The sequence below is a fragment of the Panthera uncia genome, chromosome D1 (assembly GCF_023721935.1).
Source record: "Panthera uncia isolate 11264 chromosome D1, Puncia_PCG_1.0, whole genome shotgun sequence".
Classification (NCBI taxonomy): domain Eukaryota; kingdom Metazoa; phylum Chordata; class Mammalia; order Carnivora; family Felidae; genus Panthera; species Panthera uncia.
The window spans coordinates 82,981,638-83,008,327 of NC_064808.1; the positions used below are offsets into that span (position 1 = coordinate 82,981,638).

General features: G+C 37.6%; 1 protein-coding gene across 3 annotated transcripts in view; it reads left to right on the top strand.

The window, feature by feature from the left end:
* The window catches only part of OPCML (opioid binding protein/cell adhesion molecule like), a 496,230-nt gene that overhangs the window by 406,393 nt on the left and 63,147 nt on the right, over window positions 1-26,690 (top strand). The gene's annotated exons all lie outside the window — the stretch shown is intronic.

Here is a 26,690-nt window from a genome sequence, read left to right on the forward strand (position 1 = left end):
TGCTCACTAGCTTTGAGCATCACCCATGCTATTATATTTCCCTCCCTAACTCTTCGCCTACCTTCCTATACATAGGCACTTTCTAGCTATCACTCAGTATTGTTCTAAGGAAAGCACAGCACAGCCTCCGAATGAAACTCACATCCGTGCTGTTGTCTGCTGTAGGTCCCTATTGTTTCTCTCCTTCAATTAAAATCAACCCGCTGAGACCTACCAACCTCATTTCTCTTCTAAACCATCCTAAGTACAAGTTCCAGCCACTAATAGGAATTGCCTATTAGTTGACCCACTGCATCATCCAGTCATGCTACTACTTCTTTGTCCCTCTCCAAGGCATCCAGGATCCTTGTTTCTAATCTGAAGTCATGTTTCGAGCCTAATTAATCCCCAGAGTGTGAGAAAGAGGTGTCTAAGATGAGAAATCAAGGTTATACATATCTTGCTCAGTGGAACAGTTATGGGCAAACAAGCTGTTCCTCTCACATTTTTGCAAAGCAAATTTATGTTCACTAACTTTGGTTCTTGTTGTAAATGAGAAGTGTATGAAGGTCTAGCAATGCGCTTTTCACCATATGGGTACCCATATGTTTTCCCCCTTTGCTTGCGTACATTTTCGCTTTGGCATGCACATATGCTTGTATTTTTGCAACTTAACAATATTAAAACTAATCCCATTTATGCTCCTTTTGGGTGAGTTGATTGAGTCATAAATTCCTGAGAATCTCTTCCTTGGGAGGCTGAAGTTCTTTTGTGTGAGCAAGGGGAGGGCATGGCAAGATATCCTGGCAGACCAATGCAGGAAGCCAACATCATTTTGTAGCTGATACAGCTGATGGCCCTGACCCTGGCTCCAAAGTGGGGAAACTGACTGTGGAACACTAGGAAATATGGGTGCATAATGCCTCAGTAGTGTTCCTCTCTGTTCTTTCATATGAGGGAAGGCACTCACTATGAAATACACAATAATTCCCTGGGGTTGGTTCTGTTCCTAAGGGTATGGGTGACATAACTTACCTTAGAGCAAACAGTCATGTCTTGAGTTCTTGATATGTGACTGTGCTTCATACTACTCACGCTCCTTACACAGAGATGAGAAACTGTATATCAGAAATGGGGCAGCTGGAAATGAGGCTTGCTGTGAAGTAATGTTTAGCCTCTTCAGTAGGCTTTTTAGATTATAAAAATAAGAATGGATATTAACATGTATCATACCAAGTGAAAAGCCCAACTAATTCAAATGTAAAATTGGAGCTGGAAATGCTGTTTGATGTCTTTTGTAAGGCCGCTGCTATTTTTATCTCCTCTCATGAATTCATTTATTCATTTGATGTATTGTTCGCTTGCTCTTATGACAACAATGTGTAAAATAGACATGATCCCTGCTCTTATGAAGTTTATAGTCTAGTCAGGGATAGTCATTAATCAGATCATCAAGAATATATAAGTTCAACATGTGGTAACTGCTATGACAACGGGCAGCAGGAAGGTGTGAGCTAGTCTAGGTTGAATCTCTCCTGAGATAGTGATGCTTGAGCTGACTGGCATATGAAGATGAATGGAAGTTAATTAGGGAGAGGGATTGAGATTAGAATATGTGTATATGTTGGGGGTGGGCTATATAGAAACCTTCCAGGTGAGGGAGGACAGGGTGTGAAAATGCCCTGTGGTGAGAAGGAGTATGGGTCCTCAAAAAACAAAAGAACTATATCTTGAATGTATAGAAATGGGAGACATTGGCCTGAGATGGGATAATTAAGGGTCATATCACACAGGGCCCTTTAAAGTTTGGTCTTTATTCTATGAGCACTAGACAATACAAAGAAAGTCGCAAGTGAAAGAACTAAGAAATGAGATGTTTACGTGTCAGATTTAACTGGGAACATTTCATTTCTGATCTACTCATTCTCTGTGTAAATCTGGCAAACCACTAAATCTCTGTCTCCATTTCCCCACCTGTAAACCAGAAAGGAGTTATTAATAATATGCTCCCCTTATGGAGGAAGAGAGAATGGAATTTGATAGTATCTATTCCAAACACTTTTTAGATTATAAGAATGGATATTAAAATGTATCATAGCAAGTGAAAAGCCCAACTAACTCAAAAGTAAAATTAGAATTGGAAAGGCATCCAATGCTGCCTGCCGTCTGTTGTAAAGCCCTCTCTTTGCAATTGCTATATCAAATTATGCTATTGAAATCAGTTGGACACTGATAAAATTGAGACCAGCTTTACAAGTTCGTAGATCTAATTGGCCCCAGCAGTGGGTCCACAGTGACTCTTGCTGCTGAATAAAAATCATAGGCTTCAATAGAAAATAATAAGCAGCCTTGTTCCACACTAACATACTGCAGCCACCTCTGGAGATAATGCATTTAATTTAGATACTGGGCTCCTTCATCTGGCCAGATGTTGAAGGAAACTTAGAGAAGTTTCTCCCCCGCCCCTTACCTCCTGGATGAGCATGTTTGATAGTAGATTCAAAGGACTTTCAGGGCCAGCTGTGTGTACCTGTAGTCCTTGATATTTCTTTTCTCACAACCTTTTACATCTTCTTCTAAAAACTTCTGCATCTCTAGGGCAAATGTTCCTGTAAATCACCTTTTCTTGCTCAAGCTATTTTAGTTGGGTTTCTGTCACTTACAGCAAAACTAGTTCTGATTAAATCCACCACGGAATGTATGAGGCAATATGCTACTGAGGTGAATAGAGCATAATCCCAGCTATAAATCAGGTGTGGGGTATGGGAGAGACATGTAAACATAACATTGTCATGCAGTATGGTTGGAGCCAAACCACCTCTGAGAAAGTCTCTTTCATATATGAAAGAGACAGGGAGGGCACTGTCTGGGGTCCTGATTAAATTTATAAAGCCACTTTATTTTTCATGTATTGGAGAAAACCCTGGACGTTGACCAAGGAACTCTGGGTGGGTTGCTGAGGGGATTCCACACCCACATCAGCTTGAATCAGGCCAAGACAGACACATGGACACTGGCTATGAATTATGGAGTAATCAACACCAGGTCATCACTGCCTCAGTATATCCAAGTGCACAACATTCATTTAAGCAATCATAATTAAGGTTGAGTGAGCCTGCCTTAATGGATGCACTGAGAATACAATGAGTGTCATAAACCTAGCCTTTGCCCTCACTGAGCTCTGGCTACTCTGGAAACAAACAACATGTGGATTGTCCTAATTAATTGACTCATTAATTCACTAAATTTCCTTGAGTTGATGTGCTCCGCCCTGGCCAGCAGTAATTTCTCTCCTCTCTGTATGTAGGCCATTTGAGAGCAGGTACTGGGCTTATGCAACTGTGATGCTCTGTAGCACCTAACACAATGTCTTGCATTTCAAAGGTGACCAGAAAGTACCTACTGAATGAATACATGTTTGTCTATCAATCCTGTACTGATTCTCCAGCAAGCCAGAAAAGAATAAAGGAGACAGACAATAGGGATCTGTATAGACTAGTCTCCAGATCTATGAAACACTATCTGGTTGACCAAGGGGAATTTTGATGTGTAGAATGATGGCCTGTTTGGGGAAGGTATTCAAGTTTGATCTGTATCAGAAGGTTGCAACAGCTTACAGTCTTATCTCTAAAGTGCTTTTCTTCCCCCTTCCCCACCATCTCTCTTAGTTCCTCCTTCCCTAAAAATTGAATGCTGTACTGGGTACCAGATATTAGTACTGCTAAGGTTTTTATTTATATCATATTTTAACCCAACAGTGAGACTCCAGCCCAGGCTTCCAGATGATATTAGTTGGTGATCTGAAAGGTATGCCTCAAATCCTATCTAATCATGTTCTTAGGGGAAACCTGTGACTTGTGTGGAAAACCCATTAATTTTATAAAGGGGATACATACGAAGAGTTGGGATGATTTGTCTCAATACATTCAGTTCAATTTGGACAAATTGGGTGAGCGCTTTTAGCATCTTGTGTTCAGGAATTTTCCTGTGTGACACCATAATTTTGAGCTTCCCTGTCTCTGCAGGCTCTTCCTTCTGTCTTCTTTCTCAGAGCACCTGCCATCATAAGCTTCCAATGGTGCTGCGTCTTATCTCCAACATGATGGAGGCTGAAGTATGAAATGGTGGTAGTGGGGGAAAATTCTTTCCTCCCCCTTGTTTAAAGGTAGTGAAGATGTTTAATTAGCTGCCTCTCTTCCTGTGAGATCAGAGCAGGAAAGGAAAGGAGAAGGAAACAGGTGATTGTTTGAAGGATTTTAATTGGAGTGGGGCCCTCCAGTCTTGCAAATGTTCCAGTCTCTGAGAGGGAATATCCACTGGACATAAGCAGGATCAAGGGAAACTGATCTCATTAAGCAAGAGTAGTTCATTGTGACTTTGAATCTGGGCTTCCCAGTTGGAGGTTATGATTGACTCATACTTGAAGGGGAATTGGAGTTGAGTGAGGAGGTGAGGGGATTTGACCTCCCACGGAACACCTAAAGTGTAGCCCATGGGGCCCTCACTCTGCCCCTCCTGGTGGCCTGCAGAGCCTCATTAGCCAAAGGAGACAATCACATAAGCCTTTTCCTTATGCTTACTCTTTTTTCACCCTTATCCTTATTTCTTTCTGACACTATCAACAATTTCCTCACTCTAGAATCACTTATTGGTGAGAGTAAACCCTCCTGGGGCACTGGAAGTGGTATGTGTTTAATGATACTCTGGATGATTTTGCTTCCTAAGAGAAATGTTTATAAAGTACCTGATATAATCAGAACTAGCAGCTCTCTGCTTTCCCCCTTCTCTTTCTTTCCCCACAAGCTTTGCTCCCCTCAACCTCTGTTCTCCACACCATTGCCACCTGGAAATGCTTTTTTCTTGGGCCTCTCTAGGGTCTTCACCTGCTCCACTGAGCCTACACTGATTTGTCCGCACACAATTGGAACAGGATGCAGTAATTACATCTGCAGTGAAAGGTTTTTTTTTTCCCCCCTTAAGGGTGGTAAGGAGGTTGCCTGTGCTGCTAATGAAGAAATAAGCTTTCCTTTCAGAGCCTCAGGGAGCTGCAGGGAGCTCTGGGACATCACACTGTAAGACATTTGGAGCTTCATCTTCCTGGGCTAGGTTGTACCCCCAAACACTCATTCTCTCCCTTCCTCAGCACACTTTTCTTAAACTTCTTACTCCTGACTTAGCTCCACACTTCCCACAACACCCCAGATATATTTTCAGAAGCATTTCCTGTCCAACAGGGCATGAAGACAGTTGGAACAAAGGCAGGTTGACCATAACACTTTGAGTCATGTTTGAGAATCTCCTGTATTCTGAGCACCTCTGGTTCTTCCCAAGGTATAATGTACCTAGAAATCTCAAGTGTCACATTTAGCTGGAACGACAGTCCTTAAAGTCCAGGCCCCAGAGTTTCTACCAAGAATGCAAAAAGAGGACAAGGAGATAGCACCTGTGCTGGTGCATGGGGCTGGTCTGCATATCCCTGTTTCCTGGTGTTGCTGCCTCAGATCACATGGTCTGTGTATTCACACTTAGTCTTCCTTCACTCTTAAGACCTGCTGATTCTTCCCAGCTTTGTTTCACTGGACTTCCTCCATGGCTATGTCTGATCATTAGAACTTGCCACACCTCCCATTCTTGCTGGACTCTCTGGACTCTCCTTGTCTGTATGCTTTGACTATAAGTTTCCATCCAATAAAACACAGTGACATTGTCCTCATTGCACATTGTTGTCACCAGTGACATCCCTTAAACTTACTGAGTTGCCACTTCAACTTAATCTCATTTGGCATTCACAAAGGTCTTCTGTCAAAATGCAGACAGAGAAATAAAATAAAGATGATAAAATGATAAAAAATAAGATAACATAACATAAACACAATAAATAATAAAAGACAGGGATAGGAATACACATTTTACATAGGAAGAAACAGAAGCCTGGTTAAATTGATTGCAGCTGGAAACATTATTCTTTCAATTATTTATCCATGCACCCATTCAACCATTCAAGAAAGAATTAGTGGGTGCCTATTACATGTCAGGTACTGTTCTTGACACTGGGGTTAGAAAGGTAAATAGCATTATACTTTTCATCAAGGATCTCACAATTAGACACAGATATAGTAACATATAGTTGCATCACAGTGCGGAAGGTGGATGAGTAATACATTCAGAATGTTGTGCATTCCAAGAGAGGATCATCTAACCCCAACTGGTATCCCCAACTGGGAAATATGGGATAATCAGAAATCACTTACTGGAAGAGGTGGCTATTAACCTGAATCTTAAAAACTAACAGCCAAGGAAAGAGAACATTATGAGTGGGGTGGGGTGGGGGGGAGAGGAATATCTCAGGCAGTGGGGAAGTAGCATGATGTCATTGGACATATAGGAACAGTTTAGTGTTGCAAGGACATAAAGTGTGAAATTATTGTCACCCAAATAAAATCTTTGGATCACTTGCAGCTTGTCCAACTATGTCATTGCATCATAAGGACACAGATTTAGTCACACTCATTGAGGGGAAAAAAAAAACATTCTATGTAAGCTAAATCTTTACCAAATCTTTCAAAGTGACCCTAACATGTGTTATATAACAGATAATAAAATCATTGAATGATGTGTTTTATTACTCTTTTCTCTACATTTCACTCCACAAAAACACTAGGTGATCCAGATCTCTGATTTCTTACCTAAACTATCTCTCTGGCCTCATCTTTCAGTAGTAAATTTCTCAACTTTCTAAGGTCAAAAGATATAGTTTTTCAACTCCATTCTGCAGCTTTGCTCATTATTTGATCAGCATAAAGCCTAAGAACCAAGAAAGCATCTATAATTTGTTATACTTTTTTTGTCCTCATGAACCTGATATGGGATGAGATTTAGATAGTGTATGAGAGGCAAATAACCAACTGCTAAGTAGATGGTGAATAGAAGGTAAAAACGGACTTTTTATAAAACCAATTTTTGTTTGATCATAATTTACATAAAATAAAATGAACTCTTTTAAGTGTATACTGGTGAGTTTTTTTTTTCCTTCCAGTGTTATTAAGATGTAATTTAAGTACATACCACACTGTGTAAGTTTAAGATATATGCCATTATGACTTGACACACATATTCTGTGAAATGATTACCATGATAAATTTAGTTAAAATTTAGTTAAAATTAGTTAAAATTAGTTAAAATTAGTTAAAATGACTTTTTTTTTTAAGATTCCACATATAAGGGAGATCATACAGTATTTGTATTTCTCTGATTCATTTCACTTAGCATGAGCCCTCAAGGTCCATCCATGATTAGTGAGTTTTGACAAATGTATACATCCCTAAAACCACCACCCTAATTAAGATATAACACATTAGTACACTACTCTCAATTCTACCCACAACCTCACCCACAATTTGAGACAAACACTGATCTGTACTATATACTAGACTTTTTCTGGAGTTTCATACACACACACAATATATTTATACTCTAGAAAATATATAACATTTATATACTCTTAGGACATGCACTCCTTTGTAATCAGCTGTTTTCAGTCAGCTTTTGGCTTTCATTCATGTTGTATGCAGTTCCTTCCTTTTTATTGATGAATAGTATTTCATTTTAGAAATATACTAATATTTTACTGATTTGCTATTTGATGGGAATTTGGTTGTTTTTACTTTATGACTATTGTGAATGAAGCTACATGAACATTTATATAAAGATCTTCTCAGGGACATATACTTTCATTCCTCTTAGGTAAATACTTAGGGGTGGAATTGATGAATCATATAGCAAGTTTATACTTAACTTTGCAAGAAATTGCCAAACTGTTTTTCCAAAGCCATTTTACCTTTGTAAATTCCCTTCACTATTGCATGAGAGTTACAGTTCCACAAACTTGCTAATATGTGATATTCTGTTTCTTACATGTTATCTCTTCTAATAAGTGTATAGAGTAAATCACATTCTAGTTTTAATGCATTTCTCTGAGGATTAATGATGTTGAGAATCTTGTCATGTAATTTTTGGCCATTGGCATAACTTCTCTTATGGAGTGTTGGTTGGAATCTTTGACTATTATTAATTAGGTTATCTTCTAATTATTGTGTTGTAATAGCTGTTAATATATACCAGATACAAGTCCAATGTTATATACTGAGAATACTTTCTCTTAGCCTGTGTCTTGCCTTTCTCATTTTCTTAATGGTGCTTCTCAATGAACCAATGTTTTTAGTCCAATATATTAATATTTTTACATAGATATGGCTTTTTATTTCTTATTTAAAATTCTATGCAATGTCAAGTTAGAAGATAATCTTCTATGTTTTCTTCTAGAAGTTTTAGAAATTTATTTATTTATTTATTTATTTATTTATTGGTATAAGATTCACATAAGCTATTTTGTGTGCATGGTGGGAGATAAGGTCTCAAAAGAAAATGAGATTCTTTTCCCTTTTTCTTTCTCTGTATGGCTATCCAGTTAATTGAGCACCATCCGTGGAGAACACTACTCTTCCTAATGAATTTTATTGGTTTCTTTATCAAAAACCAATTGAATACTATGGGGTTTCTTTCTGGACTCTCTACTTTTTGTTGTTGTTGTTGTTAATCTATAAATCTCTCCTGTTTTGTCAGTATTGATTCATAAAAAGTCTTAAAATCAGATAATATATCAATTTTGTTCTTTTACAAGATGCTAGCCAATTCGTGCCCTTTGTATTTGCATATAATTTTAGAATCAGTTTGACAATATGTTCTGACAAACAAAAAACTTGCTACGAATTTGATTGGAAATACATTGAAATTATACATCAATTTAGGAACAATTGACATCTTACCCATATTGATTTTCCAATCCATAAATGTATTCTTCCACTTATTTAAGTCTTGTTTAATTTTCTCAATATTTTATAGCTTTCATTATATAGTTTCAAAAAGTTTCATGTTTTTGAATGCTATTGTAAAGGTTGCTTTTAAAATTTGAATTTCTCATTGCAAATAGATAGAAATACAATTAACTTTTATATATTGACTTTACATGTGTGGCATTGGTAAATTCATTCATTAGTTCTAGTAATTTTTAGATTAATTAATATTTTTTACATAAATGATTCTATCTTCTGTGAATAAAGACAGTTTTACTTCCTCGGTACCATTTGGTAAGGCATGCCTTACCATTTCTTTTTCTTATCTTATTGCACTAGCTAGATTCTCCAACAATGTAATGTTAAATGTAAATGATGAGAGCTGACATCCTTGTTCCTGATTAGAGGAAAAACACTTTACTGTTTTCCTATTAAGTATAATTTTGTCTGTAGATTTTTCACAGATGGCTTTCACCAGACTGAGGAACTTTTCTATTACTAGTTGCTGAAAGTTTTTTTTGTGTTTTTTGTTTTGTTTTGTTTTCATTATGTGTGAATGGATGTACCATTTTGTCAAATCGCTTGTTTGGCCCCTATTGAGATGATGATATAGTGAATTATACTGAGTGATTTTTTTTAATGCTATAACAATTTGCATTCCTGTAATAAACCCCATGTGGTCATGATACACTTTACTTTTTTCATATTACTGGATTGGATTTACCAATAATTTGTTAAGAATGTTGCATCTATGTTCATGAGGGCTGTTGGTCTGTGATGTTATTGTCTGGTTTTCAGGTCGGGGTAATTCTAGCCATGTAAAATGAGTTAGGAAAAGTGTCTTCCTAATTTATTTTCACAAAGAATTTGGGTATAATTGGGGTTAGTGGTATTCCAAAGCGATATTTAATAATACTAATGGTTAATGGGATCTGTATCTTTTCATCTTTGTAACAGAAATATTTCTAGTGCTTTTCTATTGGGTACAATGCTGGTTTCAGAGAGGCCCTTATCATATTAAAGGATACTCTCTTTCTATTTCAATAGAAATATGCATACAATATATATAAAATTGAGCATATATATGTATCCATACACACATGCACACTTAACTATACATACTTCATATAGTATAAAATACTTCATTAATACCATATAATGGTATAGGATAGATATACATATATGACCAAACAGAAAGATAGTTCTATTATTCAGATTATCAATAGTCATACTGAATCATTTGAAACTGAAAGTAATTAATACCAGATTTTAATATACTATTTTCATGCATTTCTTCTACTTTTTGCCTTATGTGTATCATGTACAAAGTTTAAAAATAATTAAAAATGCACAAGGAATTGCTCCCTTTGTCAGTATAAATGCCTTTTTTACCATTTAATGTTTTTAGTTGTGCATTTAACTTTATCTGACATTAATATTGTATTCCCTGCTTTGATTTTGTTTGTTAGTACTAAAAATACATTCGCCCATTCTTTAAAAAAAAAAACATGCTTGTATTATTCTGATTTAGGTGTATCTTTGGTAAATAGAACAGTAATATATTTTTTTCTTTTTCTTTTTCTAATCCTATCTCAGCCTCTATTTGTTTTTAATGGGAAGTGTAACCCACTTGCAGGTATTATTAAAACTGATGTGTTTGTTCCCTGTCATCTTTTTGTTTTCTGCTTTTGTTCTGTCTAGCAGTCTTCATGTTCTATACCTTGTGCTATTTGAAACACATTTTCTTTGCTTTTGTCCTCTATATTTTTTTGAAATGAATATATCGTGTTTATTCATACTGGTACTTACATTTAAGTTTCCCAGAAGTATTTTTAACATATGTAAATCTAATTATTCAAGCTGAGTAAAGGGTTTTTTTTTTCATGTTCTCTTATTTGTGACAAAAAATGTGATAGGTATCCCTCCATCCTCACTCATACCTTACCACTTATGTTTCTTGGACTTTATCAAAATCACATTTTGAACTTGTAATGCAAGATTATGTATTGAGACATTTGTACTTTATTTAGCTTGTGAGATTTATAACAATTCCTGAGCCTCATCTTTTTAAACCAGACTCCACTTAGGCCTTTCACAAATCTCCTGCAGGTATCATTCATTAGGTTTTTCTTTTGTTTCATCTTGCAGTTGTTTGGGATAATTTTCAAGAACTTTACCTAAAAGATAGGTGAATGGTGTATTTTCTGATTCTTGGATTATTTCCTATTTCATGTGATAAATATTTATTGGAAATGTGTTTTGCAACAATAGCTATGGTAGGTGTTAGAAATATAGGAATATATGACATAGATAACCCATCCCTCAAGGAATGTATAACTACAAAGATATTTTTGTTGTCACAAAATATGATTGGCATTTTTTTCTGAGTGTAACATCCAAAGGTCATAATCTTTATCCTCAAAACTCCTGTAGTTACTCCTCCCTTATATTTGGCATTAAGTAACAAAGCAGAGCACTCCAAGGCTTGATTTTCTGATTTTTGTAACTTTATGAGTAACTCATTTACTTCTTATGGGAATGAAGATATTCCTTTCTTTATCTGTGGATTTAGAACTCTTCCCAGAGTGTGGAATTGTTTCTCACAATTGACCTCCTCCCCTAGCATATGATGATGACATCATTACATGCATACAAGCCTTTTGCAGCACAAGAAAGTGTGTCTCTATTAAGCATGATTGTTTGTTCTGGGTAGTGTGTTCTGAGGAATCTTAATTGGTGGCTCTTCATTATCTTTCTCTCATAACTGTAATTTCTCTCTCTCTCTCTCTCTCAATAATTCCTTGATCTGTCTTTTCCTGTGTATCCTGGGAGAGCTTCTCTAAGCTTTGGTCTTCATATTCATTTTATTTTTTTAAGCTTCACATTTAATATGTTTTACTTCTAATGTAGGCTTAAGATGTAATGTTGATTTTAACGCCTTGCTTGTTCTCCTTTTCTATCTGATTGGACTCTTTATTTCATTTTGTTAACTTCTCAGATCTATGTCATTCTATTTTCCAGCTTTGCTTCCTTAAGACTTTTAATAGAGAGAGGCCATCTTTTTTTCTTCTGTTGAGGTTGTCAGATAGTCTTTTAAATTTTTTATTAGGGTCCTGGAAGTCAAATTTTTAATGTGATAAAATATACATAGCATAACACTTAACATTTTGACCATTTTTAAGTGCATAGTTCAATTGCATTAAGTAAGTTCACATTGTCATTCAATGGAAGGGAATTTTTAACTATGCTTTTCCTAAAATTTTTGTGAGTGGTCTTCCTTTTTATTTCTACATTTTTTTTCTTAATACATATTCTCAGACATGATACGACCTGTGTGGAGAGTGAATACCTCCTTGCCCCCTACTCGCTGATCTTTATGTAATGCTTGAATCCCATTTAGTTCTATTCCTGAAATACATATTGAGATGTAGACTCCTGATTCAATTCCCAGCCTCTAGATGGCTTCCAGTTTCTTGTGCTTCTGTTTTATTGAAATGGTACTTTTTTCTTTGTCCGCTGGGATTTCTGATACATAGTTGTGGTTGAAGAAATCAAATAAATGAAGGCTTAGAGATGCTTATTTGCTAATTTAGTTTGAAGCTGCATTAGTAAGGCAAGACCATAGTGTTTCTTTAGATAATCTATTATAATAGCTAGCTTCCTATAAGCTCACAATGTTCCCCACTTCCTAATATTCATGGCTTTGTGGAGTTCTCTACCCTTTTTGCATAAGCATTGGTCTGTGTGACCATAGCACATAGTGAAATGATGACATGTACTCCCAAGGCAGTCATAAAAGGCATCCTTGTCCTCTTTCTTGGACAAGTCACGCTGAGGGAAACCAGCTGCCATGACATGAGAACATGGAGAGTCCTTGCGGTGAGAAGCTGATTTCTCCTGCCAAAAACCAGTACTAACATGCCATGCATGTGAGTGAGCTATTTTGGAAGTGAACCCTCCAGACCCAGACAAGCCTTCATAAGACTGCAGCCCCAAATGATATCTTGACTGTGGCCTCATGAAAAACCCTGAGATAGAACCACCCAGCTAAGTACTTCCCAAATCTCTGACTTCCAAAAAGGATGTGAGATAATAAATATTTACTGTTTCCAGCCACTAAGTTTTAAGGGGACTTGTTATTGAACAATAGATAAGTAACTAATGCACATATCCATTTGAGTTAGCTTTTGTATTACTAATGGATGCTCAGGTCTCTCTTACTTGAAGTCTTATTACCCAAGTAAGTAGAAAGATAGTACTGGAGGTGTATGCATTCTTCTTGCCTCCTTTGCAATCTTGTTCCATAAAGATAAGTTATGCCAATTTTCCAAAATGTCTGTATTTACTCAATCCAATTCTATTTCCCTTATAAATACTGCAAATTCTGGTTAATTTGAGGAAATACATTACTCCTCAATCTTAGTTTTCCTAAAAATAGGAGTATTATTTTTATTTCTAGATGTTTGTTAGTTATTTTACTAAGCAGCTAGGGAAGATGCATTTGGGTCTTCTACTTTGATATTTTTTATCCAATTGTTTTTAACTTTGATACCATTTTGAAAGAGATCTTTCCTTGCTCTTAAGAAGGGTACAGAAAAAATACTTTCGTATCTTTAATATGCTAGGTTATTTTAACAGATATACAATGTATAATATGTATAATACTATATTCTTCAATTTTTCAAATAAGGTAAATATCCTTGGGTTCTTGAAGTAGAAAATTATATCAGATTTTTTAAAAGATTTTAGTTTTAGGTAATCACCACACTCAGCTGGCACTCAAACTCACAACCCCAGGATCAAGAGTCACATGCTCTACTGACTGAGCCAGCCAGGCACTTCCCCAAAATTATATTCGTTTTAAGTAATATGATTTCGGTCTTCTTTATGTATTCCTTGTATTCCTTTTCCTGTCTCATTGCATTGGCTATAAAGTCCTAAAACGTGTTGACTATTAATAATTATAATTGGCATGTTGTGTCTGTTTTCTGCTTTCATACAATTGCCTCTAGTGGTTCTTTCCACTCAGTATAATGGTAGTTTTTATTTTCAGATAGCTCTTATTTATTGAAAGATCATAAATAAATGTTTATTTCTATTAATTCACTCTTTTTTTTAGGATTTTTTAGAATGATTCACGCTGATAATACTGGCACATTTTTGTATTCTTAGAATTAATTTCAGACACATTTTATTTGTTTAATGCATTGTTAGGTTCTATTTGCTAATAGAATTGTATTCTTATAATTAAAGCATTATTTGCAATAGTGGAGACAAGAAACTGTACATTGCCTGACAATACATAGATGATCAATACATCCTAGCGGTAATTACTACTGCAGTGAATGCTGCGAATTATAGTTTTTCAAGTACTGCATCAGTTCAGAGCACTAATAATGGAACAAAGGAGAACCTTGGAGGTAGGGTAGCAATTTTCCTGCCACCAGGCTTATCCCCCAAAGTTACAATTAAATGTCATCAGCAAATGGAGGTACAAAAATTATTTTTTAAACCTCAGGTTCTTCACACTGTAATCAAACCTTTTTCATTAGTGCAGTTATCCTGATTCTGGCTGTGCAAAATAGGAGAAAGAGCCCCAGGTAACTCTACTATTTACCAGCCAGGAGATCTTGAAAAAGTCACTACAATTTTTGAGCCTCTTTCATCCGTACAAAGGAGTTAGCCAAGGCGTGTGACCTTGCATTTTTTGGAATATTTCTGAGGATCAAATATGATGAGAGGAGTGAAGTACTTTTGAACCAGGGCACCATACACACATAAAATTGGTGCGACATCATCATCATCATCATCATCACCATGCAGGAATAATATTAAGCCAAGGCTCACCACTCCCTACATAGAACAGGATCTTTTGCTTCCATATGTTATTACAGGCATTGTGAAAGATTAGTTTACATTTCAGTGCTACTTAATTACCCTTCCTCATCTCCCAGCCATTTTTACATTTAAATAAAACTCTCATTTCACTTAACAATGGAAGGGCTAAAAATTTGCATATTAAGTGTGAGTCAGTGGCACGGATATCTAATTAAAACCTTCTATTTTTTTTTCCTTTTTCCCTTTTTCATTTTTTCTCCCCTGAGCCGCTGACATTATTGTAACTGTATTCAGTGTCCCCATTCTGTCAGGCCTGTGTGCTCTGAGGAAAGCAACCCAGAAGAGTACCAGGGAAAGCAGGAGCTTAAGAGAAGCAAGGAGGGCGGGGCAGGAGGGAAAGGGGCCCAGCAACAGCAAGACAATGGCAAGCACAGAAGGGATGTGAAGGAAAGATCATACAGAAGACGAGCACATTGGTAGTGGCTAGGTGAGGCTATTGATTTTTAAAAAGAGGGCAGGGTGAGGAATGGAGTGTGTAAAAAATGGAAATTTATCAGAAAGGAGAGAAGGGTAAGAATAGAAAGAGAAATAAAGGAGCGAGTCTTATGAAGCCAAGAGAGAAGGAGAGACTGTTATTAAGGGGCACATATAGTCGACCGTTGAACACCATGGGTTGGAACTGCATGGGTCTGCTTATACATGGATATTTTTCAATAAATACAGTGCAGTACTGTAAATGTATTTTCGCTTCCTTGTGATTTTCTTAATAACATTTTATTCTCTCTAGCTTACTTCATTGTAAGAATACAGTATATAGGGGGCACTTGGGTGGCTCAATTGCTTGAGTATCTGATTCTTGATTTTGGCTCAGGTTGTTTGTATCAGGGTTTGTGAGTGTCAGGTCAGGTTCTGCACTGATATGACACAGAACCTGCTTGGGATCCCCTCCCTCCCTGTGTCTCTGTCCCTACCCTGCTCTCTCTCTCTCCCTTTCTCTCAAAATAAACATTCCAAAAACTAAAAACAAAAAAGAATATCGTATATAATACATATACAAAATCTATGTTAATTGACTGTATATGTTATCAGCAAGGCTTCTGGTCAACAGTAAGCTCTTAGTAGTTAAATTTTTAAGGGAGTCACAAGTTATATGGGGATTCTTGACTGTGCAGGTGTTCAATGCTCCTAATTCCTGCATTGTTCAAGAGCCAACTGTCCTTCAAGGGGGTTAGAAGAATGGTATCAGTCTAGAAAATTGCAGTAGGCAAAGGTCTTTGGATCCTTTGGGAAATCACTTATATAGTTCTGTGAATAGTGTCTATCACACAATAACATGGAAACATGTAATAAAAAGTAAAGTCTGTTGGTCTCATTTGAATATTTGTCTTCTCCCCTGCGAAAGCTTCAATGGCATCACTTAATAATGCAGGTATATTCCACAACAGAGATTTTCTTTGTTTTTCCTCCATAGACTTCACACAGAAACAAGACTCAGAAACAGATTCCTCTGAAATTGTATACCTTTAAGAAATAACCAAATATAAGCCTTGTTTCTCTTTTTGCTCCTTCCTCAACCCCAAGACCACACCAGTATAATGAACTAAGCATTAGTTAAAATCATCTGTCCAATAACTTCGTTTGCCCCCTCTATTCATTCAAACATATTAGTTATTTCTTTTTTTTTTAAGTTTATTTATTTATTTTGAAAGAGAGGAAGCTGAGTGGGAGAAGGGCAGAGACAGTGGGAGAGAGAGAATCCTAAGCAGGCTTCACACTGTCGTTGCAGAGCCCAATGTGGGGGCTCAAACTTACAAACTCTGAGATCGTGACCTAAGTTGAAATCAAGAGTTGGATGCTCAACCAACTGAGCCCCTCAAGTGCCCCCAGATTACTTATTTTTAAAACTATACAATTATGAAGCAAATCAGTTATTGGTAATGGTATATGGTGAGAAGTGTGGCTCAAGCCAGGAGTGGTACAACTTTGTGGTGCTGTGATTGACAGTCATGCTTCTTGGCATGCAAAACTGTCCATCTGTCTATATCCAGTTTCTTGGGCAAATATGGACTAGATCAACTGAGAGATTGGACTGAATCAAGACCATTTGGCAAATGAGAGGTCCCAAAGGGAAAAGTAAGGTGGAAATTATGCTACTGAAGTACAGGCCCCAGCACTATGGCACCAGGACCTGGAATCCAATTAGATGAAGAAAACCATGTGAATCTAGATTGTAAAGGGACTAGACAACAGAACCAAAAGTACAGGTGGTCAGCTTCTTCAAAACCCTTTGGTCACCATTGAAATTTGCAAAGCAATTCCTACAACTCATGGTTAAGTTCAAGGATTACCTGTCCTCCTGGTATAGTGTTTCCCAAATGGCTTGATCATAGGAATTTCTTAGGCTGTTTTAAAATTATACATTTCAGGCCCCACCCCAGACCTATCAAGTCCAATTTTTTTAGGAGACAGCCTTGAGGATTATATATTTAATAAACAACTAGGCAAGATTGGTAAATACCAATTCTTAGAGGAGATGAACAGTCTCTGGTGAAAAGGAGTGCTGAGCGTTATAAGACCAAGACCTTAAAGCCCTATCTAATGAGGAAACTTAATATTCCTCCCAAACCTAGTTTTCACATGTTCAGACTTTAACAATAGTGTCCTGACTCAATCTTGGTTTAAAGCATGAGGTAATTAAGCAGCTCTAGATTCATGTTTCATAACTTATTACCTCCATCTTCAACATTCTCCAAACTTGGCTTTAAGTTCAAGACAGAATAGATGCACCTGCACTTTGGTTCTTTTGGTCCCCCCCCCTAAAACCCTGCCTTATTATTTCCATTCTACTTCCTAGAAATTAGAATATTGTCCCTGAATATTGGCTTGGTGTTTGAAAATAGCTTGCTATTGACAGAGCATACCTTGATGCAAACTGCCTGCAGTTAAGACAAAAGCTGGCAGGAGTTTAGCTCTTATTGTGTGCCAGCACGTCCTTGATAATAACAGCCCATTTTTTTTCCTCAAGATAACCTTATAGCATAGTTACTGTTAGTATCTCTGTTCTTCAGTTAAGGACACTGAGGTAAATCAGAGTCTTTTAGAGACTCAATTGCCCAAAACCACCCAAGCAGGATGTGGCACAAAAGGATTCAAACCTAAGCATTCAAACTCTGGGGTTTGAGGTTTTAAACATAAAATTATTCTGTCTCACCTTAAATGTCTCATTACTCTGCTTATCTCACCTGTGTGACATGAATGGTTTCCAGTTTGAACTGTTTAACTCCTCCATAGACAACTGGAGGACTGTTCTTGGTGATCATCATACTGTGCCAGGCTTAGCAAGTGTAACTACAACATAGTACCAAGGAAGGACTCTGGCCTCTGACAAGCCCTCAGTCTCAGCTTCCTCAGGGAGCCAAGATGATGGTCTTCAGAAGCCAAGCTTAGTCTTGGTGACTATTGACTTACCCTATCAACTGAACTTCAACTGCTTTTACAGACTGCCCATCTGTTTTTTCCTTGGGTACTGCTTCTGCTTCTGTACCACATTATAGTTGGCAGAGGGATCCCTCCCTCATCTCCTTATAGCTGGAAGCATCCCATCTTTACCTTTAGCCTGAAGTGACCTTTTCTAGTTCTGGTTCTTGTCCTTCTTTATCCTGACTTGCCTTGCTCTATGTCCCTAGTTAATTTCAAGATGTGCTATCACCCATAAGGGAAACAGAGTCACAGAATTCTGAAAGGGTAGTTTTTGCTTAAGACCCCAGAAGGACCAGAGTATTATCTCTATAAGAAATGCACTCACATTTGAATTCAAATCATTTGAGTAGCACATACACACTTCTGCTGGTTTTCATTTTTTCTGAGATTTGGAACAACCAAATTTTCTCAAAGTGTGAATTTTCATTCCTCTTCAAATCCACAGGGTGCCCCATTACCAATAAAGCAATCTACTGCATCTTGATATATATCATTTTTAAAACATCAGTAGCCTCTTCAGATTCCCTCCCAAAGTACTAAAAATGAAAATTCAAACCTTTGTGTAGTAAGAATATAGCCAAGTAATCTGGACAGGTTCCAGCATCCTCAGACATTGTTGTTGGACACTCTTCTGGATAAAAATCTTCTAATTCCTCTGTCTTAAATTACAAAGACAAATCATGAACCTGAAGCTGTGTGGCAAAAAATTGTTTCATGATTGGTGGCTCTTTGAATATAATAAATGCACAGTTAGAGCCCATTTAAAATGGGATGGAAAATATGGACACCCATGGATATATACTAGGGCTGTGAGACTTAAGAGGAAGAATAAAAGCTGATTGGTGACCTTTATTCTTGATGTCTAGAATTTCAGTTAGCCCGTTAAATCTGTGTGCACAATCTCCTAGTTTATTTTCCTTGAAACTCTAAGCAATGTAAACTCACTTTAAGACATTGTTTCAGTAATGCTTTCAATATTTTTCTTTTGATTTGCAATGGAATTATTTAAATATAAATATTTTCCTTTCTGTTTTGTAACTTTAAGGTACAGGGTTAAAATAAAACCTAAAAATCCCAGATAGTATATTTAGACCAATACCTTATGTTCCTAAAAACCATAAACTTCATATTCCACTTTCCATTTGATTAAAGAGGTAGAGTCCTAATCAATCTATTTGGAAAATTTTCAGAGAGATTTGTTCATGTCTGTTGACTATTCACAGGGATACTTAACTACCAAGCACAGGTATATATATGTATATGTATATGTATATATATACATATATATATATATATGTATATATGTATATGTATATATATATATATATATAAAACTAGATATCAATATTGATATCAATATCTAGATATATATAGAGAGAGGGAGACAGAGAGAGAGAAAAGAACAGAATGTTTAGCCTCCCATTTTGGAATAATATTGTAGTTTTTACCTGTATCTGTAATAGTTGTTTCAAGGAATGAGAGTATAGAAGTCAAAGGCTTCACAATGGCCTGAAATACCCTGGGTCATCTGGCTTGGTTACCTCCCTGACCTCACCTTCTGTCATTATTCCCCTTACTCCCCCAGAGTGAAAAAGGGTTTCTTTCTGTTTGCTAAGCATGCTCCCACTTCAGGATATGGGTACTGGGTCTGAGACTTTCCTCTGTTTGCAAAGTTCTTCCTCCAAAAATCCTCAAGGCTCATTCTAATATTTCTTTCTGGTCTGAATCAGTGAGACTTTCTCTGATCACATCCATAGAATAGCTATCTTCGCAGAAATTGCCATCCCTTTACCTTGCTTTATTTTTTCCACCACCACCACACACACACACACACACACACACACGCACGCACACACACATTTTCTTTATATTGTCTGTTTACTGCATAGTAGGATATGAGACATTGAACAGAGTCTATTTTGTTTACTAGGCTCTATCTCTAGTCTCTGGAAGAATACCAGAAAACTAGTATACATTCAATAAATTTTTTTGTGTGTGTGAATAAAGGAACATGTGGATGTGTTTGACTACAAGGAACAGACAACTAGGAAGTGGCTTAGAGATTTATTGGTTTCACATAAGAAAAGTAGAGAGTCCCAGGAGTGGGGAGGGAGCTCACAGCATGTCCTTTTCATGACTTTTTACTTCATGGTCACAAGATGGCTATTACCTTTACAGACATCATACCCACATGCAAGATAAGAAAAAAGAGAAAGGGGAACAAAGGAAAAAGGGATTTTCCCTGAGGGAAACTTGTCATTTTATTCATAAAGTGAAGGCATCCATAGCACATATGGCCATGCCCAGTGGCAAGAAAAGCTGGGAAATCTAGTGGTTAGTTTGTCTGGAACACAGTTTGTGAAAAGGGATTTGAGATTGCATGTTGAATAAACCCATGTACAACATCATTGTTAGCCTTAAATGAACCATTGTTTATAAGATACACGCACATAGTAATCATTGAGGGAATGACAACTCATTATTGTCATTGAAGGCTGTATAAGATACCACTGAATCCATTCAGACCACCTCTTTGCTTTTTCCTACAGAGAATAATTTCCTATACCCATTCTGAGAGTTTCATGGCAACATTTTATGATATCATACTGACACTTTTAGTCTTAGAATTGTAAAAATTATGGTTTTACTTGGTTCCATATATTAATAAATTCTGAGTGGAGCTAACCCCACAATTCCTCTCTTGATACTGTTTTCATGATTCTGAACTCAAAGATTTGGATTTTGGAACTACTTGGCCCAAGTTGATGAGAGCATATCTGGGGCTGCTTGGGTGGCTTAGTCAGTTAAGTGTCTGACTCTTGGTTTTGGCTCAGGTCATGATCTCATGGTTTCATGAGTTCAAGCCCTGCTTGGGATTCTCTGTCTCCCTCTCTCTCTGCCCCAACTCATGCTGTCTCTGTCTCTTCGAAAATAAATACACTCAAAAAAAAAAAAAGAGAGAGAGCATATATGATTAGTCAGATTCAGAATTTTCACTGGCCAATGTATTCTGTTTTTGTTCATCCTCTTCACATCTCAAGAGGAGAATACAAGTGTCTCAGGGAGAGCCAAATTTTTCCTCAGTAATAAGAATCATGAAACATTGGGATGAATTTTCAGAATTACATATCTATATATCTATATCTATATCTATATATCTATATCTATATCTATATCTATATATCTCTATCTATATATCTCTATCTCTATCTCTATCTCTATCTCTATATCTATATCTATATCTATGTGTGTATTCACCATAATTCTGACACTTCTCAGAAAAATTACTGTAAACAAAAATAAATATTCTAGGTGATGCATATCACCAACATGCTTTGAAATGCTACCACAACTGATTATAATAAACCCTCACCCTTCTTGGACTTTCACATCTCTTAGTTCATGCCATCACACAACCAGGAGAGGGAGGAGAGCTGACTCCTCTTCCACTCCATTGAGGCCCTGATGGGTGTGACAGCCACCCCTTGGGGCAGGACTGGGCTGAGGTGTGCATTGCTTAGGGGAAGGGACTATTTTGGGGTCTTCATGACTACCTCTTGTGCCTGGCACAGAACCTGGCACAGCGGGGGTACGTATGTTTCTGTGAAAGGAATCAAAGGAGACACAGACTGGATGGCATGGCTTAACTGTTCACTTAGAATGCTTATTTCAAATGACTATATAATATCCATCCCATAGAGGCCACAAGGAATTTCAAAATTTAAAAATCACGTGTGAGTGTGTCCTTGTCAAATATGAGTGTGGTGAGGCTGCAATGACCCTGAGCTATCCCGAAGGGAGTTGAAACACATATTCTGGTTTGATGCACTCCTGATTAAAGCTTCACTTATATGGGTTTGATTTCTGAGCAAAAATCTGTATTCTAATGTCCCTGAACAGCCTATCCACAGCTGTTTCAACTTCCTCCTCTTAATCCCCAGAGTATGTTTTGCACATCTCTTTTAAAACATTAATATTCTATTTGATGTTGTCGCTGCCTTATGACAGTCATCCATATCAGTGTTATTGCCCTGTCACTCCTACTTAATTGAGAGCTCCTAAAAGTCAGAGACAGAGTCCTAATGGATGCAGGCTGAATAAATGTTTGTTGAGAGAAATGGAACAGAACAAAAAAGGATGGAAGGAATAGAGTGGGTTGGAATAACCTAAATGCAAATTGAATATATAGGTAAACTACAGAAAAGTGACAATGATGTAGGACTTTATGAAAAGTGTGGTATATGGTTGGCGGGGGGCGGGGGAGGGGAAGTAGCCCCAATTGTTGAGAGAAAAAAGAAACCTTTTTAGTAGAAATCTGTTCCCCATAGTGTTTGAGTTCCATTATCAAAGCACAGGTTGTTTGAAATTGAATCTGAGCCAATTAAGAGCTTCTTCCTCTTGTTTCTCCTAAAGGAAAATACCTTACAGGGTATCATGTTCTGTTCCCCCCGGGACACGTCCTGGTCTGGTGTTTGTCTAGAGGTAGATGAAGGGATGTTTCTGAAACAAATGCTTTTTTAAAAAACAAGATTATTTGGTCTTTGGTTGGGGCGCTTTCATAGAATGGCCATGTCCTCAACGCTGGATTTAAATTACTTGTCAGAAAAAGCATGGAAATCGCCCAAAATGAAAATGCTAGAGATTTTTTTCTTCCCTTCTGCTGACTGAAGACACCAGAGTTGTTGAGCTTTTTGTCTCTTGTCCTCATGCGGAACCAGCTTCTTAGAGAATGATTAGGGTTTTGCTGACATCGATCCAGAAAGAGACAGGACGGGAAAGAACATGGGATTGGGAGGGGGAAAAAAAATTCCTGTTTTTCTTCTGCTGTCAAAAAGAGAAGAAAAAGAAATACCCTAAGATCAGTTTTCGCTTGAAGTCACTCTGAAAAGAAACAAAGTTTATTTCATACTTTTGCAAAATCCCCAACACCATGAGCACTACTGAAAACAAGAGAAAAGTATCTCTTTTTAAAAGGATAATTGTTACATTTTTACTGTAAGTAGGGGCTCTCAGGGGAATGGGCATGATTCATGGCTGTACTGGAAGACAAACCAACACATATCAACTGGCATCTTCCTTCTTATATCTAGAGAAATATGATTGAGAACAACTTCTTGGATTTGAAAGAAAGCTGGCAACAGGCACCGCTACTTCCTTGGGTCTAAGGTGACCATAGCAAGCAAAAGTGAAGTAGATTGCTGATCAGGAGGCTTGGCAGGTAGCCAACGGCCTAGCTGGGTGGGGAGGGCAGAGAGCACAGCTGGCAACAGCTGGAACACTGCTCACAGGAAGCTCAAGCTGACGTCGCCAGTGCTCCCACAACCAGCTGAAATTGTTTTGCACCCAGAAAACAAAACAGATGAGAAAAGAGGCATAGAGGAACAGGGTAGGAGCAATCATCCTGTTATTTGTGAAGCATGGGATAAACAAGCTCCGATGCCTTGCATTCCAAGTCCCTTGGATCAGGGTAAAATTGAATTGAACAAAGCAAACTATGTATTATTAATGTTAGTGTTTCTTTTAAAGATTTGATACGGGCAGACTCAAAACATTGCAATAAAAAGGGAAAGGCTCTTCAAAATTGGCAACCCTTTTTCTTCAGTTCTCTCTCAGTGGGATGCAATATGCATCTTTTCTCCCTTTTTACATTTTTGGGAGCTTTTTGAACAATGAAACGGGAATCCAGGAAGCAGAGGAAAAAGGAAGCAGCAAGGCAGAGCGGGGGAAGGAAAACATAAAAGCTACAAAGGGACATAGACAGGGAAGCAGAAGGTGAAAGCAGTTTGCATTAAAAATTAGAGAGAGGGGAATAGTAACAGGACAAGACATTGATATATTTCTAGAATATTCATCTTGCACCCTGGGGACTCAGTGTAGACATGACATTACCCTTGGGGAAACATTGCACATTTCTTCCCTGTGTGACCATGAAGGAAGAGTATCTCTGCAGTTGTTTAGGTAGGAGGAGGGGATTGCTTCATTTCAGGGCCTCCCTGTGGCCCAGCTCTATCTGGCCCATCCTAGTAAGACCAGTCATGGCATATTTAAAAACTCTCAAGTTCTACACTAAGCTGTAATTACCAGCCTGATCCAACTTCCTGTCTACCCAGTTTCAAAGAATCCTCCACCAGACTCACTATAGCCCTGAGAAAAAAAGAGAGATGAAATCATGATATTCTGTAGCTTTTTGTTTTCAAATCTTGTCGTGAGACTCCACTTCCTTTATTGGATCATGTTTAATCTGTCAGTCATTCATTTTGTATGTACTGAGCAATTCGCATTTACTAAACACTAGTTCCTGCATGCCTGGTGCTATGCTTGCCCCTCTGGAATCATCACTCATTCATTTGTCCAAAATACTTACTGAGCAACTACTATATGCTAGGCCTGTTCTGAGAAAATTACAGATAGAACAGCACAAAACAGGGTTCCTACCCTCATTATGGGGCAAAAAAGCAAATAAACAAACAACAAAATAACCCATGAATCTGGTGTCATGGTGCTTCATGTCATTTATATGTTGATGATGCCTGAATCTCTCCCCTGAACTGCTGAATCATAATTCAACTGCCTACATGGTACTTCTACATGAAAGTCAAATTGAGCATCTTTAACTTAACTAATGTTTCAAAACAAACCATTAACTTTCTGGCCCCTTCTCAACCTGTTACGTCTTCATTCTTCCCCATGTTAGAAAAAGACAACACTATTTTTCTAGGTTTTCAGACCAGAAAACCAAAACAAACAAACAAACAAACAAACCCACAAGCAAACCAAGGACAGGTATCCTTGATTCCTCCTTTTCTCATACCTTGCACCCAGTGCATCAACAATTCCTGTTGATTCTACCTTCAAAATTTATTGAGAACATGGAACCTTCCCACTGCATTCATGCCCATCACTGCAGTGCAAGCTTCTATCATCTCTCCTAGAGGCTGGCAGTGGCTGTCTAACTGTTATCCTTGTTTCCATTCTTGGGTCCCTCTATATTGTACAATAGAAGTCTGATCATGCCACCCTTCTTAGAAAAGCCCTTCAATGACTCCCTTCTCCCTCACAAGAAAGGCCAGAATCTTTACAACAAGGATTGGGATCCCACATGACCTGGCCACTGTTCCTCTCTGACACTACTTTCTACTACTCTCACCTTGATTCCTTGCTTTAGACACAGGGGACCTTAAACTTTCTGAATATACTTCTTATTGTCTCCTTGGATTGTTACCTTCTCTCCCTGGCTATACCTAAACCTCATACTCACTCTCACTCCCTTCAACACCTCTCCTCAGATGTCACCTTACCTACGAGTCCCAGCTTGTCCACTAGATATTTTAAAAAGCATGCCCCCAGACCTATATTTCATATCTCCTTTGCCTTGAATCATTTTTCCAGCATGTACTGTCCCTAACATGTTATTTATTTACTTACTAGGTCAATTATAATCTATCTTCCTCTAGCAGAGTGTAAGTCCCTTATAAGCAGGACCTTTTTGTTTTTGATCATTGTTTTAGACTCAGCCACTAGAACAATGCCTCACTCAAAATGGGGGCTCAATATATATTCATTGAATAAATGATTGAATGACTGAATTAATTAATTAAATATATAATACAGTTTCAGGCAGTCATTGATGCCATGAATAAAAATAGAGCAGGGAAAGAGAAAGAGAATGCATGGATAGGATTCTAATTTAGATACTGTGGTCAGGGAAGCCCCTCAGAGGAAGTGATACTTGAGCAGAGATCCAAGTGAACTGGGCCAGTGCACCAGGCAGGTGGGTATTGGAAATCAGAGAAGTCCACCAAAAGGAATAGGATGCAAAGTCTGAGGAAGCAGTGTGCTTGGCAAACAGCAAGGAGACCATTATGCCTAGAACAGTGAATGAGACGAGAGTGTAAAAATGAAACAAAGGAAGATCATGTGGAACTCTGCCTTGTGAGGGATTTGGATTTTATTCTAAGTGTGATATGAAACTCTTAGTGGGTTTTGAGCAGGAGAAGGACATAATCTGACTTCCATTTTAGAAGTCTCAGTCTGCAAGGACTATGGTGAACACACTGAGGGGAACAATTTGGAACCAGGAAACTGGTGAGGACACACTGTGGTCAGGGGAACAAAGTATGGGCTGAGACACGTTGGGCAGCATGGATGCAATGGGAAAGCCAGAGTTAAACACAGGGTGGATGTGGGTTGTAAGGGAAAAGGAATAGTCAGGGATGGTCTGAGGTTTTTGACTTGAGTTACTTTGGTGAATGTTGGTGACTTTTACTGAAATGGAGGAAATTGTAAGGGAAAGGTTTGTGGGGGAAAACACACAAGATTTTGGTTAATACAAGATAAACATGAGGCCCCTATTATTTGAGCATAATCAAATTTGGAATATATAAATCTATATATTTATATATTTCAGGGGAAAGGTCAGGGCTGAAGATACATGCTTGCAAGTCATTGGTGTATAAAACATATTTAAAGTCATGACACCTGGCGATAAATACCACCTAAAGAATGGTTACAGAGAAAGGATGGCTGAGTCATGAGCCCCAG